Here is a 16855-nt window from a genome sequence, read left to right as displayed (position 1 = left end):
TCGAGAGGGAAGCTGCCTCTGAAGAACAAGGCAGCAGCAGCTAAAAATCAAACCAGACAGCTAGACCAGGACTAGGACCACATGGCCAGGCACGCTGCTGCTGGAGGCAGTGCTGCTCCAGTGTCTTCACACTGAATTCACACCCACCTTGTTAATAAGACCTTTGAGACAGGCCATGAAATTGCATTAAATTAAATACCAAGACAGACTACCACAGCAGAGGCTCTTCCTCCCAGGAGTCTGAATGCATTTTAACTCAAAATTAAGAGGACAGGTGAGGGGAAATGTTGTATTTTCCCATTAGCATTTTTCCACTTCTCAGAAGAAATAGCAAGCAACAGCTCCAGAAATTAATTTCTCTTGTGAGTTAAAGTAGGGGAGGAGAAGCAGCCTGGTAGTGCTGCTGCAGACCAGTGGAGGAGGGAGATGGCCTCAGCAGCTATTTCCACCTTCCAGCTGAAATAAAGACCCTGCCCAGCTGTAGCTCCTCAGCCAATTTTAACCTTGCAAGGCAACAAGCTCTGATTTCTGTAGAAACCCTAAGCACCAGCCTGCCAAACCAGCTGTCCCTGCAGCAAGGCACTTCATCCTCCCAAATCTCTACTTCAACCTGCAGCTTTTTCAAGAGACTTAAATGCACTTAAAGGCACAATTAAAGCTCAACCTTTCATGTTCTTTATCCTTAAAGAGCTGCAAAACTGGAAAGTCATTCACAGCTGAACAGGACCAGGTCATCCTGCATTAAAGATTGGGCAACAGAGCTGCATTTGTGTAGTGGTTAAAGCTAAATATTAATTAGCACATGCTGAACCCAACCCAGGCCAGTCCCTCCCCTATAAAAAGATCCTAGTGACATTAATATAAAGCTAAACAGAAAAACACAACAGAAAAACCCCAAGGTATCAGTTGATTCCCATCCCACTCCTATGTGATTTTATCTTCTCCACCCTGTGAAAAGATCCCAGTGACATTAATATAAAGCTGAGCAGAAAACCCCCAAGGAATTGGTTGGTCCCATCTCATTCCTATAGGATTTTGTCTTTCCCACCCTATGAAAAGGTCCCAGTATTTCCCAATACAAAGCTGAACAGAAAAATAGAGCAGAAAAACTTAAACCCAAGGAATCAGTTTATGCCCATCCTGTTCCTATAGGATTGTTTTGTTTTAACCACCCTGTAGCTGAGCAGCCACACGAGAAGGATACTGGATACACCTCAGCAGCACCTGCTGACACCTCTGTGGAAGGACACCCAAATGGCCAAATGATTTAAAATTTAAAGTTCAATTCAGCCCTCTCCCCCTGCTCCAAATGGGGGGAAACACTTCCCCACAGCCAGAAGCCTCATGGCTCAGGTGTGAGTCACCAGCCACCCACCCTTGCTCATGGACCAGTGTTGATGCAGGGTCACTTTGGCAGCTGCTGGCCCCTGCAGCCCACAGCTCCTCCATCCACCCTCTGGCTCACAGGGACAGAGGTATTTTTAGTGCACCTGGTGTTTTCTAAACAAGAAATGGCACTTTCCCCCGATGCGCTGGCCGTGGTTGCACAGCAGGGGCTGTTGCCTTAAGCAGTCATGACTGATGCAGAGTCCAAAGGGCTGAATCAGGCAGAGCAGTGAGGCTTGGAGGAGCTTTAGCCTCCAGCTGGCAGAGTAATGCACAACTTGGGGGATGCCTTTTGCTGCTGGGGCCAGCCCAGCCCCATTGCTGCAGCCTCCAGCTCTGGCTGCTCACAACAGCTCACTTCACCCAAGCAGAGTGAGCTGGAGACCCTCACTTCTGCCTACAGGGAACTAAAGGGGCAAAAAGCAAACCCAAGAAGTTCTGACTAAGGAAAAAGCCAGCAGTGCTCTTCCCAGCAGCTGTGCAGGCAGGCAGTGGCTCATGACCCCTGCGGGGTCACAGTGGCTCTGTCACCATGGAGTGACTCGCCAGCACATCAGTGCCAGTGAGGTGGGACAGGGTTCTGGAGGTCTTCCCGCTCTGGCACTGTGGTAGACAAACTGTTCCCAGGCTGGCAGGGAAATTATCCAGCTTTCCAAGCACACTGGAGGATGAAGGCAGTGACAGACTGCCAGCACTGGGTAACAGGATCCCTTATCCTATTAGGCAAGCTACATCCTAGGGAAGTAACAGCACTATTTCACTTGGACAGGATGAGGGTAAAATGGGCTCATCCAAAGCAAAGACTCCTGAGCTCACTTTGCAAGATTTAATTCACTACATTGCCCTCCAGAAACTGATATAACTAAACCCTGTCAGTCACAGAGTAAACAATTCCAGCTTTGTAGGTGGATCAAGAGCAGTTTTGTGAGCAGATGATATGTGAGATGGAGCATGTTTTAGTTATTTTTCCTAAGTGCAAGACATCATTTGGCTTCCAGTCCAAAAGCATTTTTATTTCAAAAGGCAGATAAGCAGTTTCCAGAGTTCATTACTCTCACAAGCTCTTCTTTCAGGAAACAGCCTATTCAAGATAGGAAAAGAAATTCCTTGTATGAGACAGGGAGAAGCCATTCAAGGATCTGCTTACTTTAAACTGAGGCACTTCAGAAGGCAGAAACCACTTCCAGAGCACCTCAACACCTCTGTAAATTGGGAAACTTACATTTTCAGGATACTTAATGCAGGAGCTAAATAGCTTGTTCACAGCCAACCTGGAAGGACTTATTCCATTCCACTTCTGCAACAGAATCATTCCACTTTCTGTGAAGGGAAAAAAAAAATCAGCTTCCACTCACACACAACAAAGCAAGTTCCCCAAACCTTGTCCCACCACGCCAGGAGCCTGACTCAGAGTCCCTTGCCCTCAGGGAGCCATGCCCCCACCGCAGAGCAGGAGCTTCGGGCTCACAGTCATCCTTGCTCAGGTCACAGCAGCTCACCTGGCTCAGGAAAACCCTGTTGAGCCATGGACACACACTGGGACCCACCCAGCTGTGATGGGAAGCTGGGCAAGCTGAGCTTCAGTGCCTCTTTTGCTTGGAATTAAATCTGCTCTTCCAGCAAAGTTACAGGCAAAGTTTGTGATTTCCATAAGGAAAAGTGTAAGAGAAGGGATCAGATTGAATGAGGCAGCAGACAGAGAGATGCCACTGCCACCTTTTCCTCCCAGGAATCCAAGGAGCCTCTCCCCTGCCTCTAGGAGGGGAGCAGCTTCTTGGGTTTGGATCCTGGCCCCTCCAGAGCTGACAGGGCTCCCACAGAGTCAGAAAAAGATTCATTGTCCTGGCAGGCAAATTTGTAATCACATGGACCCACAGCCCAGCAGCTCCCCTGAGCACAGGCTGGAACAAACATCACTGGCAGGAGCCACACAATACCTTCCCAACCTTCAGAAAAACCCAAACTAATCAGCAAATCTCTTTGCTTTAATCATGTGCACTGGAGGCCAGAGCAGCACAGAGGTGTCTCATTAAAACTGACCTATCTGCCCTGGAAAATACATCTCATCCCCTTCAGCACGGGAGGCACAGGGACTGAGTGATAAAAAAGGAGGAGGGATGGGTTCCCTGCTTTGTCCCTGCCCCGCACTGAGGCTTCCACTCCATTACAGGAGACCTCAGCCTCATCTGCACACAGGCAAACCTCAAAGAGAACAAAGTATTTAAATGGACCAGCTTTTATTTCCAAAGAGAAGATGAATTCCTATTTGTTTTCAGGATTGCAATTTTCTCCCCACGCTGCAGAGGATGTGAACAAACGAGTAGGGAATGAAAGGGATTAATGAATGAATGGGTGGGAGCTGGCTCCCAGCTGCAGGGAGAAGGGGGGCACACTCACACAGTGGGACTGCCAGGGGGAGAGAACCAGCATGGCCAGTGCTCAGCACCACAGACATCCATCCCTGGGACCCCCTGCTCAAATGTGGACAGATTAACAATCATCTTTGAAAGGATTCACTTAAGGGAAAATCAAGCAAAAGGAAAGGTAGGAAGGGTTTAAAGTTTAGATCAACCACACATGGCATCGGAAGGGCTGTTTTTACAGAAACACTGAACTTCCAGCTGCTGACACCACTCAGTTCCCAGCAGCTTTTGTCCTCTTTAAATGATGGACCCACCCACACAGCAGTAGTTTCCTCCCCAAGTCTTAAAAGACTCAGAAAACCAAAAAGGCATTTGGTGTTTACTGAGGCATTTATACCAAGCATTGCTCATTTGAGACCTATTGACTCTCCCAGCTGGATCAGAGAGATGCAGCCCTGTGGAAACTGCAAAACAAGGAAAAAATAAATCTTCTTTTTCCCTTATTCTCAAGCTATTTTAAGCCAAGTCCAACATCAGGGGATTAGAGGCAAAGTTTGGGATTAGGATTAGTTTTCAGCCTGGTGCATGAGCTGCTCTGCTTTACATGGCAAGCTGGTTTCTGGTGCGATGGCTCCCAATAAATTGAATGAACTCATGCTTTGCTCTCAATGCTCCAAGATTAATTTTTCCTTTGGCTTCCCAGTGCTTGGGATGGGACCCATGAAAGCCACATTAAAGCCACCATAGTTTGTTTTGGTGGGAGAAGTGACACTGCCTTCTAAATCCAAAGACCTGGCATTTACCCATCATGCTGCTATAATGTATGGCTTAATTTAAAGGCAAGCTCAATTTGCAGATTAATTATTATAGCCTGTGACTGGTTGAGCTTGTAATAAATCACCTGGGTGAGAAATTGCACAGCAATTAACTGATTGTACACTGAGCATGTAAATGTTGGTAAAGAGGTGTCACCTAATGGAGACTGATGTTGGGGAACTGCAGGCTGCAGCCAGCAGAAGAAAGTCACAGTGCAAAGCAGGTCAGGGGAGTGGGTGGCAAACAAAACCAGAGACCAAAACGCTTAAAAACATTCAAATCAGCCTTCAGGAACAACATGCAAAACCAACACAAGATTTTCAGGGAGCAGCAAATTATGGTGGAAGCTGCTGGGGTTTCTTGCAGGTAGAGCTGGGCCAGCAGATCTGGGAGATGGGGCCGTGGTCAGGACAGCCCCAGCCCCAGGTGAGGATCAGCATGGACAGAGCTCAAGGTGAGTGACCTTCAAACCACAGGGAGGCTGCAGCACATGAAGCTCTCTGGCTGCCACAAGCCTGGATTTCAGAAGCATCACTTCACACCCTGTCCTGCCAAGAATTCCCTTCTGGCAGCTTTTCCCTTGCAGCCTCCTTGGGCTGCAGCAGATCTCACTGACCAGCTGATCCCAGGCCTGGGGCAGGGTGAGTGCTCTGGGACCTTGGGGCACACAAGCAATGATTCCCCAGCTGTGTCCCACCCCTGGCCAGGGAACAGCTGGGTTCTCTCACGAGCACTGACACACAGTGCCCCTCTCACCCTCAGCAGGGAAGGTCTGAACCAGCCTCCTGCCACCACAGTGGCTGCCCCAGGTGGCTCCTTTCTGACAGCAGCAGAGCAGTAACAGGTGAGTTTCTGACCTCACTGCAATTATCACAAACCCATGGAGAAATTCCCGTTTGCTTTTGGAAGCTTCACTGTCCAGCAGTGGCAGGCTTTGGTTCTGTTTGGGAACCTCCCTTCAGAGGAACCAGGTTTCCAGCTTAATAATTAAAGTCCAAAGCTGTGGGGCAGCCGAGGCTAGAAATAGCTTTAGAATAGCAAGCCCAAGTGTGTTATCTTTCCTAAGACAGGACAAATGGGAAACAAGGCAAGTTTAGAAGGTATTTTTTCACTGTAGAAGGGCTCAAGCCTTAGGGAGCAGTTTGCCACCCTCAGGGCCCACCTGTGGGATGTCCCCCTCCACAGCACCAGCACTCCCACCTCAGGACACTCTTCCTTGGAGCCCAAGGACTCCCTGTCAGCACAGCAGCAGCACTGCTGAGACAGCAGTCCAAGAGGCAGAGGGAGGGAAACTTCTCACCTGCTTGGACATGATCCCAAAATGGGCTGGGGAAAGGTGGCAGCATCCTGCAGAGCTGGAGGAAGCTGGGAAATAGCAAAGCACCTCAGCCCATCAATGTTAACAGCTCTCACAGACTACTGGGTGAGATTCAATTTGCCAAAGGATCTGGGATTTATTACCATGATCAAAGTACTAGGAACAAACACAAACACTTACAGCACCATGAACACTCATCCAGAGCTCATCCAGCATTAAGACAAGTGGCCAAACCAGGCTGCAGTCTGCGTCCAGGGCCAGGACCTTGATTAGAGCCAGCAGATGTGGATCCTTCCCTAATTCACAGCTCCCTCCTTCACTGCCAGCTGCCCACAGAGTTGATCAGCAACAGAAGGGCTGATACTGCCAATTTATCCAGAGTGAGCCTTTGGGCTCCCAGGAGGAGATGCTCTTACCTGACACTGTGCTCCCTGTGCTCTCAGCCATGGAGACCTGCCAGGGAAAACCAGGAGCCCCTGGCACCCCAAGGTAATGGCGGGGGGATCCCCCACAGGCTGCACCCCTGCCTGCATGGGATGCACCAAGAAAAAGCAGCACATTTGCCTGGCACAGGTGCCTGCAGTCCCCATTTACACACCCCATCCCTGCAAACAGGGCTCTGGCAGCAAGCCTCCCTTGCCTGAAGCTGCAATAGGGTTAGGTTCATCACTCCCCAGTGTTTCCCAGTAAATTCTTGTCCTGAGGCAGACCTAGCAGGCAGAGGAAGCACGGAGCTCCAGCTGCCTTTGACAACACACTCAGAGGCACATCAGGATCACCAGGATCCTTCTTCAGGGTGAAAACAGGCCAACATTAAAGTCCTGCAGCCATTGCAGCCCACAACTGCAGGGTTTCCATCACATTCTTTCCCTTTAACTCCCAAATGCAGCTTTTTGGCAGCAGGTCCCTGATGCACTGGACACTCTTGGATAAGGATTTGCTGTGTACATGGTCTCTCCACCAGAGAATCAGGATTTGTCCAAGACCCCATAGCAGCCCCTGGCAGCATCCAGGGGTCTCAACCCAAAGGGCCCTATCCCAGCAAACCAGCAAGAACCCCAAATGCAGCTCTGCCTACAAAAACAAAAAAGAAAATATGGGAAGCTCAAATTCATATTTATGATTCTTGATTATCTGCATTATCAGGAATTTAGCAATGCAGGTGAGGTGGCAGAGATAAGCTGTTCCTCCAGCCCCAGAAAGCACCACAGCCCACACCTGGAAGGACTGAAGGCAGAATGAAAAAAGTTCATTCTTCACTGAGAAAGAAAACTTTCCTGAGGAATGAAAAGATGACAAAATCTGCTTTGCTGCAGCAGAGCTTCCAGGGAAATTGGGCCAATTACAAAACCTGCTTGGGATTTAGCAGGCAGCTGCTGGGAAACGTGTTGGTTTGTCCAGAGAAAGAGAAATCAGGTTGGAGAATTATTAGCAATGAAAGAAAGGAGCTTTCCATGCTCCATGCCCGAAGTCAATGTGAGTGCCTGCAGCGCTTAATCCTTATCAACATCAGATTGCACAGCTGGAGCCACAGGCCCATCACCCTGGGGACCACAGAAACTGCCCAGGGTTCCAGCCAGCCTCTCCATCCTGCTGTGGGGAGTTTCAGCCTCACCTTGCAACACTGGAGCCTTTGGCTCTTCCCCCTGTGACTCTGTGTGAGGTTTCTTGCTTTTTACCCCACCAGCTGCAGTGGGTGGGTATGTTCTGATTCTCAGTTTTACACAAGTTTTCTCAACTAGGATCAAGACAGTCACCCATGCTGTGCAGAGGAGCAGCTCAGCAGCACCAGGACCCTGCAACACTCAAAGCTGAGCACATGGTGAGGTCCAAGACCTGCAATCCTGCTCCTGGGCCTCCAACACCTCTTGGAGACCTCTCCGTTCTCCTCTAGGAATTACTGACCCTTTGGGCTGACACATGCAGTTTATTTACCTGCTTGCCTGGGAGCTGGTTACTTTGCTGCTAGATGGCCTGTTCCCCACAAAAAACAATTCCATCTTTGGTGTCCCTAAGCAGCAGGGGCACCTCTGGAAGGGTCTGGGACCTCATCAGTCTCCAGACAATTTTCCATGCACTGCAGAAGGGAGAGGTTTCATTAATTACAAGGTGAGCCATTCCCCAAGCAAGGCAGCAGCTAACAAAGGAAATTACTCACTGGCCTCCCAACAGTTACAGCTTAATTAAACCAGGATCCTTCCTCAAAGGCATCATCAGATTTCTGGAGCCTTGCTAGAGCTGAAGGAGGAACTAAGCAGCCTTCAGCCCCAGGGCTGCAATTGCAGGTGGAATATCCAATGCCAGAGAAAGGCACTCCATTTTCTTGCAAATGGATCTCATCAAGAGCAATGCTTCCCTGGAGGTTTTCCATCCCAGAGTGGTGCCACAGCCCAGTGCTGCACCATCCCATTTCACCTCCATGCACAGGGCTCAGATCTGGTGTCTCTCCAGCAGCAGGGCAAGCACAAGGGCAGCAGCATTGGAGGTGGACTCTTCCACACTCCTGTATCCTCCTTGAAATCCCTGGTGCCTCCTTGCAGCGGGAAAGCTGCTTGACCCACAAAACTTTCATCTCCAGTCCATAAAGAAAAGACAAAGACTTATATTGCCAGGTGTTCTAAGCCTGGTGCTCCATTTCTCTCTGCACCACTAGGCAGATCCACCAGCAGCTTTTCCATCTGCAGATATATAATTTAAATGGAATTATGCCAGCAGCAGGGATCACGCTGTTCCTGTTCTATAGCAATGCTTTGGAAATGGATACAGATTTATTTAATATCGAATTCTGACTTTTCTCAGATCTGTCAGCACAGCTCCCTTGGCTTCAGCATAGCTGAGGTGCTGGGTGCAGCTGAAAGCAAGATCCAGCACACAGCACTCTGGAGTTATTAACAGTGCATGAATAATCTGGATACAATGCCCCTCTAATGCCAACAGCAGCATTAAAAGAGCAGAAACAGAGCCAGCAGAAGCAATTTCTCTGCTCTCATATGAGCACAGACTGCTTTCCACCCACTGCCTCCAGCAAGCTCAGGAACACCGGGTCTGCCTCTGGCCCACTGAACATGCTCTGGATGTTTGTGGCTGTCGAGACCAAGGCAGGACCATCATCCCATTTATCTGCACAGCTGCTTTGTCACAGCCAGTACAAAGATGTTGGCCAGATGTCCAAACTCCCAGAACTTGGACCCTGCAGCCTCACAGTGCTGAAAACAGAGCCCCCTGCCCTCATTTCATGGTCGGAAATACTTCCCTTCCCACCTGACGACTCCCATGCCTGTCTTTTTCGTCCAAATTAGGTGCTCGGTTTAGTCAATATGCAAGACAAGTCTGGCCAATTCATGCCATCCCAACAGGAGACAGCATTTCTCCCTTTGGGGTGGAAGTCATTAGCAGATTGCACAGTACTTCTAGCTGCAATTGGTCTGATTTTATCCTTCAGACAAGCTCTCATTGTGCCTTTTTTTGTACTATTAAAGTGCTCTTTGTTATCTTGCATAGTACTTAAGTGTAATTAAGTCACCCAGTCCTTCATTTGATAAGGACTAAGCCGACTGAGTTCTTGCATTCTTTCCCTCCACATGCCTTCCAAGCTTTCAGTATCCTTTTAAAACCCCTAGTACAAAAGTTGTAGGAGTCACTTTAGCATTTCTGGTCCAAAGAGGGGAACAGATCACCTCCCCGCCCTTGCCTCCCACCTGACACCAAACCTCCTTCCCACCCAGCAGCAAAGGCAGGGGGACTTTCCCCTTCCTCCCCCCTTGGAGGCTCCTGCATTTCACCCACTGATAGCAGAGCCCTCTGGTACTGCAGCCAGGGCAGGCATCCTGTTACAGCATTGCACACTGATAACAGAAGGGTTTCTGTATCCAGGGTTACCTCTGCATGGGGAGGTGTAGCCAGAGGGTTCAACCTTGCCTGTTCCCACCCCAAATCCTGCTGGGCTGGTGGGATCATTGCTCACACACATTGCAGATCAATGCCACCTAAACACCATCCTCATGCTGTCCCCTGCATGCAGGGCAGCTTGCTGCTAGGTATTTCAGAATAAATTCCATCTCCTTTTAGGAGTGTACCAAGGAAAAATAAAAAAAAAAAAAGTCTCTCCAGTTGCATTAGGATAAAGTTATACCTGGCTCAAGTTGACACTGTGCAGCCATTTCTGCTGGAACAGCTTCTTGATTAAATCCACCCATCCCTACAGCTCCTGACAGCTCCCAGCACTGCCTGAAAAAGGAAAATGAGGCTTTCAGGAGAAAGGAGCATGGCTGTTCACTTCAGTGGCATCAGCCTCACTTTTCCAACTCATTGTTCAGAGTACTACATACAAAGTTTGCATCCCAGCCTGCCCCCCAAGCTCAGCTTGAGCACACCTTTTAAAACCTCATAGATGGATATTGAGAGATTCCTGACACCAGTTCTCTGTGCTCCCAACTGAAATAAACTAAATAAAAACATTAAATTAGCTGCACACCAATGAGAGCTGCTCTGGAACCACAAGTGAAGCATGGCTCAGGTGTACCGAGGTTTGCAATGAGAGGCACAGCCCTTGCACCCAAGTGCTCTTGTGAAGCTCAGTGCTCCCAGGATGACCAACAGCAGCACTGTCAGGACATAAACCACTCACCAAAACAGCCAGGAGCTCTACCAACTTCTTTGAGGCAAGCACAGGCTGTAGGGCCCAGCATGGATTCAGGTTTTCAAATTAGTTCAATTTTTAGCAACAAATTAATGGGAGACGAGGGGGAAGGCAGCTTGGTTAATGGGAAAGATTTATGGGACAGTCTCTGCACATGTGGCAGGAGCTGCCTCATGCAATATTCATCCAAATGTCCCAGGGCTGCTGCACACACAGACTGGACTCCACACCTCCCCCAAGTGCTCCATCGAACACATCAGCTCCCAGTGTGGTTTTAGAGGACTTTAAAAAATACCTTTGCTGTGTCAGGTGAAAATTACTCTATTCTTCAGCATAAAACCTTGTTGAAAAGCAAAAAGCAGACAACTGCCTTTACAATCTGCACCCAGACCCACACGTGACTGGCAGAAAGATAACAGCCCTCAGGCACTGAGTGGTTTTCAATTTACACAGTTCTTTCAGTGCAAAATGCACCACTCCTACAAACCTGCCTTTTTACTCCAGATGGAATCCAATCACACAAATACCATGCACACATTGGAGAGAAAATTCTCAGGTTATAAGTTTAAAGCAAAAGGGAGTTGTAGCCACAAAACAGCCTTGGTGTTGGCTCTGAAAGTTGTGTTCAGCTTCAAATGCAAGAAGCAGCACTTGGCTGGGAAGTGTCCAGTCAAGGCCAGCTCTGTGCAGGGATCAGAGTCTTTAACATCTATTTAATGGCCCCAAAGACAGGGCACTCTGCAGGATCCCACAGCCAGTGGGACACTTGGGATCAAAGTCCTTGATATTAACCCCACCAGGCTCCCAGCTTGACTCCTGAAGCCACACACCCAGTAGGGAGGGAGACCAGAGAGGATATTAAAGGGGTTGCAAGTGTCATGTAGTGGCAAACCTTCTCCCAGCATTGAAGAGCTGCTGTGGAGTGAAAGCTGGTGGAGAAAGAACAGAAGGATGAGACAAAGGAGTCAACAATCATCACATGAAGCCTCCTCCCACCTTCCTCATCAGAGCAAGGCATGCCAGCTCCTCCAGCCCACCCCACAAGTGTTGCCAAGGGCCAGCTTTCAAGCAGCAGCCCAGTTTTCAAATAGCACAGAGCATAATCACAACCTTACTTCACAGCCTTACTTCCCACCCCTCAGTGCCTGCTTCACACCAGTTCCCAGATGGAGACTCATCCCTTCCCACTCCATCCATAACTCTGCTGGCAGTTTGCTCCCCATAAGAAAAGGAAGCAAGCAACATCTTCTTTAGCCTTGTGTACCAAGAACAAATCAACCTGCTCTAGTGCTGGAACTGAAGCTGTCTCAGCCTGTCACGGAGCTGCAGATGGCACTCGGTGTTCACAAGGCTGATTTGTTTGTTGGAGCTGTTAAAACACCATCATTATTCTAAATTCTTGCTGTAGCACTTGAATTAAACTCAGGAGCTCAGAGAGGTACACACCAGCATTCCAAATAAACTAAGCAGAGACCTTTGAAACACAGACACAGAAGAGAGTTCAGTGGTCCTGGGGCTGCTGGTGCAGACACTGAACAGCTCCTCACCCTTTCTGAGCACACCATCACCTGCTGCTCCACATTTCACTCTGCTTATGGACTCACCACACAAGCACAGCAGGAACTGTTCATTCCATTTGGTTTAAAGCCTGGCTGTACAGAACAGGTAAGGAATAGCCTGAAGCTTCACAAGCTAATGAGACACTGCAGAGCAGATCCTTAATCTCACAATTCCTTGCCTTAAACAATATATCCTCTCTCTCAGTCTCCAGCACAAGCCAAAGGCACCCTGGGTGTCCTGACTCAGTCACTTGTCTCCCACCTGAAGACATTTCCCTGCCAGGCATCTCCTTTCATGGAATACTCAGCAAGAAGCAGCAGGATTTTGAGTGCTTCTCCAGACCAAAGCCAGGGAAGACATTTCCAACTACCTGGTGAGCACAAACACATTGCAGAAGTTATGAAACTTGAGCAAGGAGCATAATCTGTAGCCTCAAACTCTGTACAGTGAGACTCCTTCACCCCAGGCAGGCACTGCAGTGTCAGTCTGTCCAGCTGAACCACGAGCAGGGTGCCAAGGCACGTTGGGAAATGAGGAAAGCTTCAGCCATTCTCTCCAGACAGAAATAACTCAGCAATTCTCCCAGCACATCACCGAGGTAAGAAAGGCTCCTGACCATTTCAATCAGTCTTGCTGCACTCAGTCAGTGGTTCCTTGGTTTTTACAAACAATTAACAAAGTGCAGTTTACAGTAAGTGATTGCAAATAAATCCTTAGGTGCTCAACAGACAACAGCTCCAGAAAGTCACACAGTGACACTAGAAAGCCCAGATTCAGATCAGTACTGGGGTTTCCAGTGGCTGATTGTGTACCACAGCTCTGCATAACAACACTATGTTTTCCTGCCACCAAGCAGAGCCCCAAGAATTGTCCTCCAGTATGGAAAGTGACACAAAGGCAATTTCTACCACAAATTTAGAAGACAGTGTGAAATTTAAGCTCTTGCCATTTCTCAGCCATCAAGAGGCAGTGGTAGCTGTCAGCAAACCAGAGCAGTAGTGGTTATGGAGAGGTATTAACTGCTTAATCCCCAGAGTCCTGTTCTCAAAGACATGTTTGTTGGGTTTTTTTGTTAAAAATCTCCTATCTTCTAAGCCCAGCCCTGATGAGTGACAACAGAGGTTTAGCCCAGAAACCCTCTTCAGTAATCTCCTGTTTGGACAAAAGTCTCTTTCCATTGCCCTGCCCCAAACTCCCAGCTGTAACATGCTGTGGGAATGATCACAGGCATCCTAAAGCAGTAAGGAATTTGCCAAAAGACTCCCAGGTGAGGCTAGAAAACAGATCCCACACCTCCCAGACAAGCTGTAACACCTGACACCATTACCTGCTTTGCATCCAAACCCAAATACTTCAGTGTAGGCTCAAGGTCTGCCAAATCCTGCTGGAACAGACTGCCAAACCACCCCTTCTCATGGCCTACTCTAAGAAGTTTAAGCTGTCTCAATGATGCTCTGGAAGCTCAGAATTGAGATTTTCCACTAGAATATAACAAAGTATAATAAAAATCAGACAACTGATTGCTGAACTACAGCTAATCCATGATTACAACTTTGTTGGGCATAGCTCAGAGCAACTGTGATAACACTACAGGTATTGCAACACACACAGGAATTGAAGGACTTGCCAGTTTTACAGAGTTTCATAGATTCACAGAATGTTTTGGGTTGGGAGGGACCTTAAAGCTCATCCCTTTCCAGACCCTGCCATGAGCACAGACACCTTCCACTAGACCAGGCTGCTCAGAGCCCCCCTCTATCTTGGTCTTGAACATTTGTACCATCCTTTTCTGTCCCAAATCACACAAACCTCCTGGTATCAGAACAAACTCCATGAGTTGCAATGAAGGCAAGAGGATGGGCAATGTTATCCATCTCAGACACTGTTTTCCAAGTGTTACCATTTGTAAAGTCTGAGGCACAGCTGATTTTTGCAGAATTACTAAAATTTTTCCAAACACCCTGCCAGGAACTGCAGGAGTTGTTAACACAGGGATTAAAGCAGGTAGCTGTACCTGGCAGAGCTGCTCTGCTCCAGCACAGAGCATACAATTCCCACCTGGCTGTGCTACATGAAACTAGAAAAACAATCCTAAGGCCAAACCTTCTCCTGTTTTTTCAAAAAACACTGAGTCTATTTACATCAAGTTCATCCAGGAGTTAACCACAAGGAGCTTGTGAATACAGAGACTGCATAAACACGACTTCAGCACAACAGGAAAGGACTGGAAGGACTCATACCCATCCTCAGACACCACAGCTCTGCTCTGCTCCCCCCTGGAGAAGAGTCAGAAACAGGAGGGAGAACCAGGGACAGGCTGTCCTGTTCAGAACAGGCAGTCAGCCCCCACTTTTCTTACACTTTATTAACATTTTTCCCAATCAGACAAAAACCCCACCACAGTAAAGTGGGCAAATGCACCACACTCACCAGCTCCAAGAGCCCACATGCACTGCTCTGGTTTATTCAGTGTGGTGTCTCTCTAGGCAAATCAAGCCCTTTCTCAGTTGGGATGATGGCAGTGTCCCACAGGGGAATCAGGAGCAGCTCTGGCCTCCACCATCAGCTTCCACCATGGCTTCCCCTGCCACCCAGACAGTGAGGGCTGGATCCTGCTCTGCTCCCTGGTGCCACACACCCACAGTCTTCCTGTGGGACCTCCCAGTCCCACATCCATCATTATCTGAGCTCCCAGGACCCCCCGAGCGAACCATTCATTCACAGTGCCAGCTTTCACCACTGCTCAGCTCAAGGACCATTAGTTCAGCTTCTTTCCACAGCCCTGTGCACAAAGAGAACTCAGGACAGTCATGCTCCACTCAAAATGCATTCAGGTTCCACCCTGAACAAAGGTAAAAAGATACTAAATTTAAGGAAAGAAACCCATTAAAAAACCCCACCACAAGCACAGTTCTAAAGCAGCAGGACAGAAACCCAATGGTAAAAATCCTAATTCAAACCCAGAATATCTAAAGTGAAAAAAGAGAGCCACCTCACCCTCCATTTGTAAGTGCAGAATAGGAAGTGCGGCCCCCAGGACCACCCACACCCAGCTGGTGACACTCAGAATTAGGGCTGATAAGAGGATTCAGCTGGGGAGAACATGAGTCCCATCCTGCCAGGGCTCTGCTGGTGCCCCTGAGAGGAACAGGATGTCCCCCCATCACATGACAGCTAAAATCCCAGTATTGAAAAGAAACATGAACCGAGATTAGTCTTGACATTTCTGGGTCTTGTAATCACAGTGGGTGACAAAAGCAAATTCCGGATCAGAGCTTTTCCCTGAGCAATTTAAACACAGCTATTTTAAGAAGACTGAGCTAAACAAAGGGGTGACAGCCCAAAAGTTGAAAGCTACAGGATGTGGGGTCCTGGGATTATGTGATAATCAGGCAGTCCAAACAGTCTCCAAACTACATATACTTTTTGGAAATCAGGGTGAAAAAGCACTGCCCCTGCCCAGCCTTGTTCCCCTCACCCCATCTGTGGGTTCTTGTCCTCTCACATGCCATGGAGAGGCACTGCTGGCCAAAATCTCTTGACCTCCTCACAAGGTGAAGGCTCAGTTCAGGAGGAGGAAATAACGAGGCAGGAAGTGAAAATTAAATCATTTCAGTGGAAAATGGAAGGGAATGGTTTTTACATTCATCTCCTTTTGTTGGCATCTTGTCAAAGGGCTTTTATTGGGAAACCACAGTTGGACCCAGGGACTCTGGTGGGGAGAAAAGCTGTGTTTTTCCTACTTGAGGCTCAGTGCCTCCTGTGAGATATCCCACAGCAACAGGAGACAGGTTTGAGGTGAAACTTGAACTTTTGGTGTGTTTTCCCATCAGACCTGTCCATGCCTTCCCTGGCAGCCAGTCCAGCCATGCTGGCAGAGGTGTGAGGCCCTGCTGGATCGCTGCATGCTCCAGGCAAAGGCACCAGCCACTGCTGGAGGCCAGGAGAAATAGTGACACCATTGAAGGGACAATCCTCCTGCCCCAGGGGCAGGACACAGCCACTTCCACACTGGTCTGGCTGGTCCCATATGGTTCTGACAGCCCCATGGTAGGGAACAGCCTGTCAGTGATGCAGGGGAAATGTACTGAAGAATTTATTGAGCTGATAAGATTTTAAGAATTTGTTAGCATTTAAGAATTATTTATATTATAATTACTAAGAATTTATTATTTAAGAAAGTATTTTCCTTTGGAGAAATGTATTTAAGAAAGGGCAAAATGCAGTGAGGAGAGAGAGGGAAAACATGATAGAAGGTCCTGTGAGCAGCATGGCTGGGGGAAAGAGGGGAAGGACAGGTGGCCCAGGTGCTGCACTGCTCCCCAGAAGCCCAGACAGAGCAGATATCCAAGCCTGGATTATATTAATTAGCAATAATTTTTTGGGGTTTTGTTTTTTTTTTGTTTTTTTTTTTTTTAATCTTAAACCCATCCTGTTTACCCGTATCATTTACCGGTGCATGATCTTCCTGCCCTTTACTCCCATGATTCGTTTCACCTCCCTTCTCCCATTCCGGCTGCGGACGGGGCGTGAGGGGAGCGGCGGGTGTTGATCGGGGGCAGCTCAGCAACGGCGGACTTGGGTCAGATCCCGGGAAAAACCCGGTGCCCGGCCCTGTCCCTCAGCAGTGCCCGTCTCGGTGCTCCGTCCCTTCCCTGGCGCCCATCTCTGGGTGCTCCGTCCCCTCCCCGGTGCCCAGTTCTGTCCCTCAGCAATGCCTGTCTCGGTGCTCCGTCCCCTCCCCGGTGCCCATCTCTGGGTGCTCCGTCCCCT

General features: G+C 48.6%; 1 long non-coding RNA gene across 1 annotated transcript; it reads right to left on the bottom strand.

The window, feature by feature from the left end:
* Positions 1–2378: 2378 nt before the first annotated feature.
* LOC136566589 (uncharacterized) lies at positions 2379–14871 on the bottom strand. The gene is made up of 3 exons (XR_010785049.1): positions 14805–14871; positions 2609–2706; positions 2379–2467 (listed from the first exon to the last, which is right to left on the bottom strand). It is a non-coding gene; the product is annotated as an uncharacterized lncRNA (long non-coding RNA).
* Positions 14872–16855: the final 1984 nt, after the last annotated feature.

Source organism: Molothrus aeneus, chromosome 25, assembly GCF_037042795.1.
Source record: "Molothrus aeneus isolate 106 chromosome 25, BPBGC_Maene_1.0, whole genome shotgun sequence".
Taxonomy (NCBI): domain Eukaryota; kingdom Metazoa; phylum Chordata; class Aves; order Passeriformes; family Icteridae; genus Molothrus; species Molothrus aeneus.
Note: the sequence above shows the minus strand (reverse complement) of the source record. Positions and strands in the feature narration are given on the sequence as shown.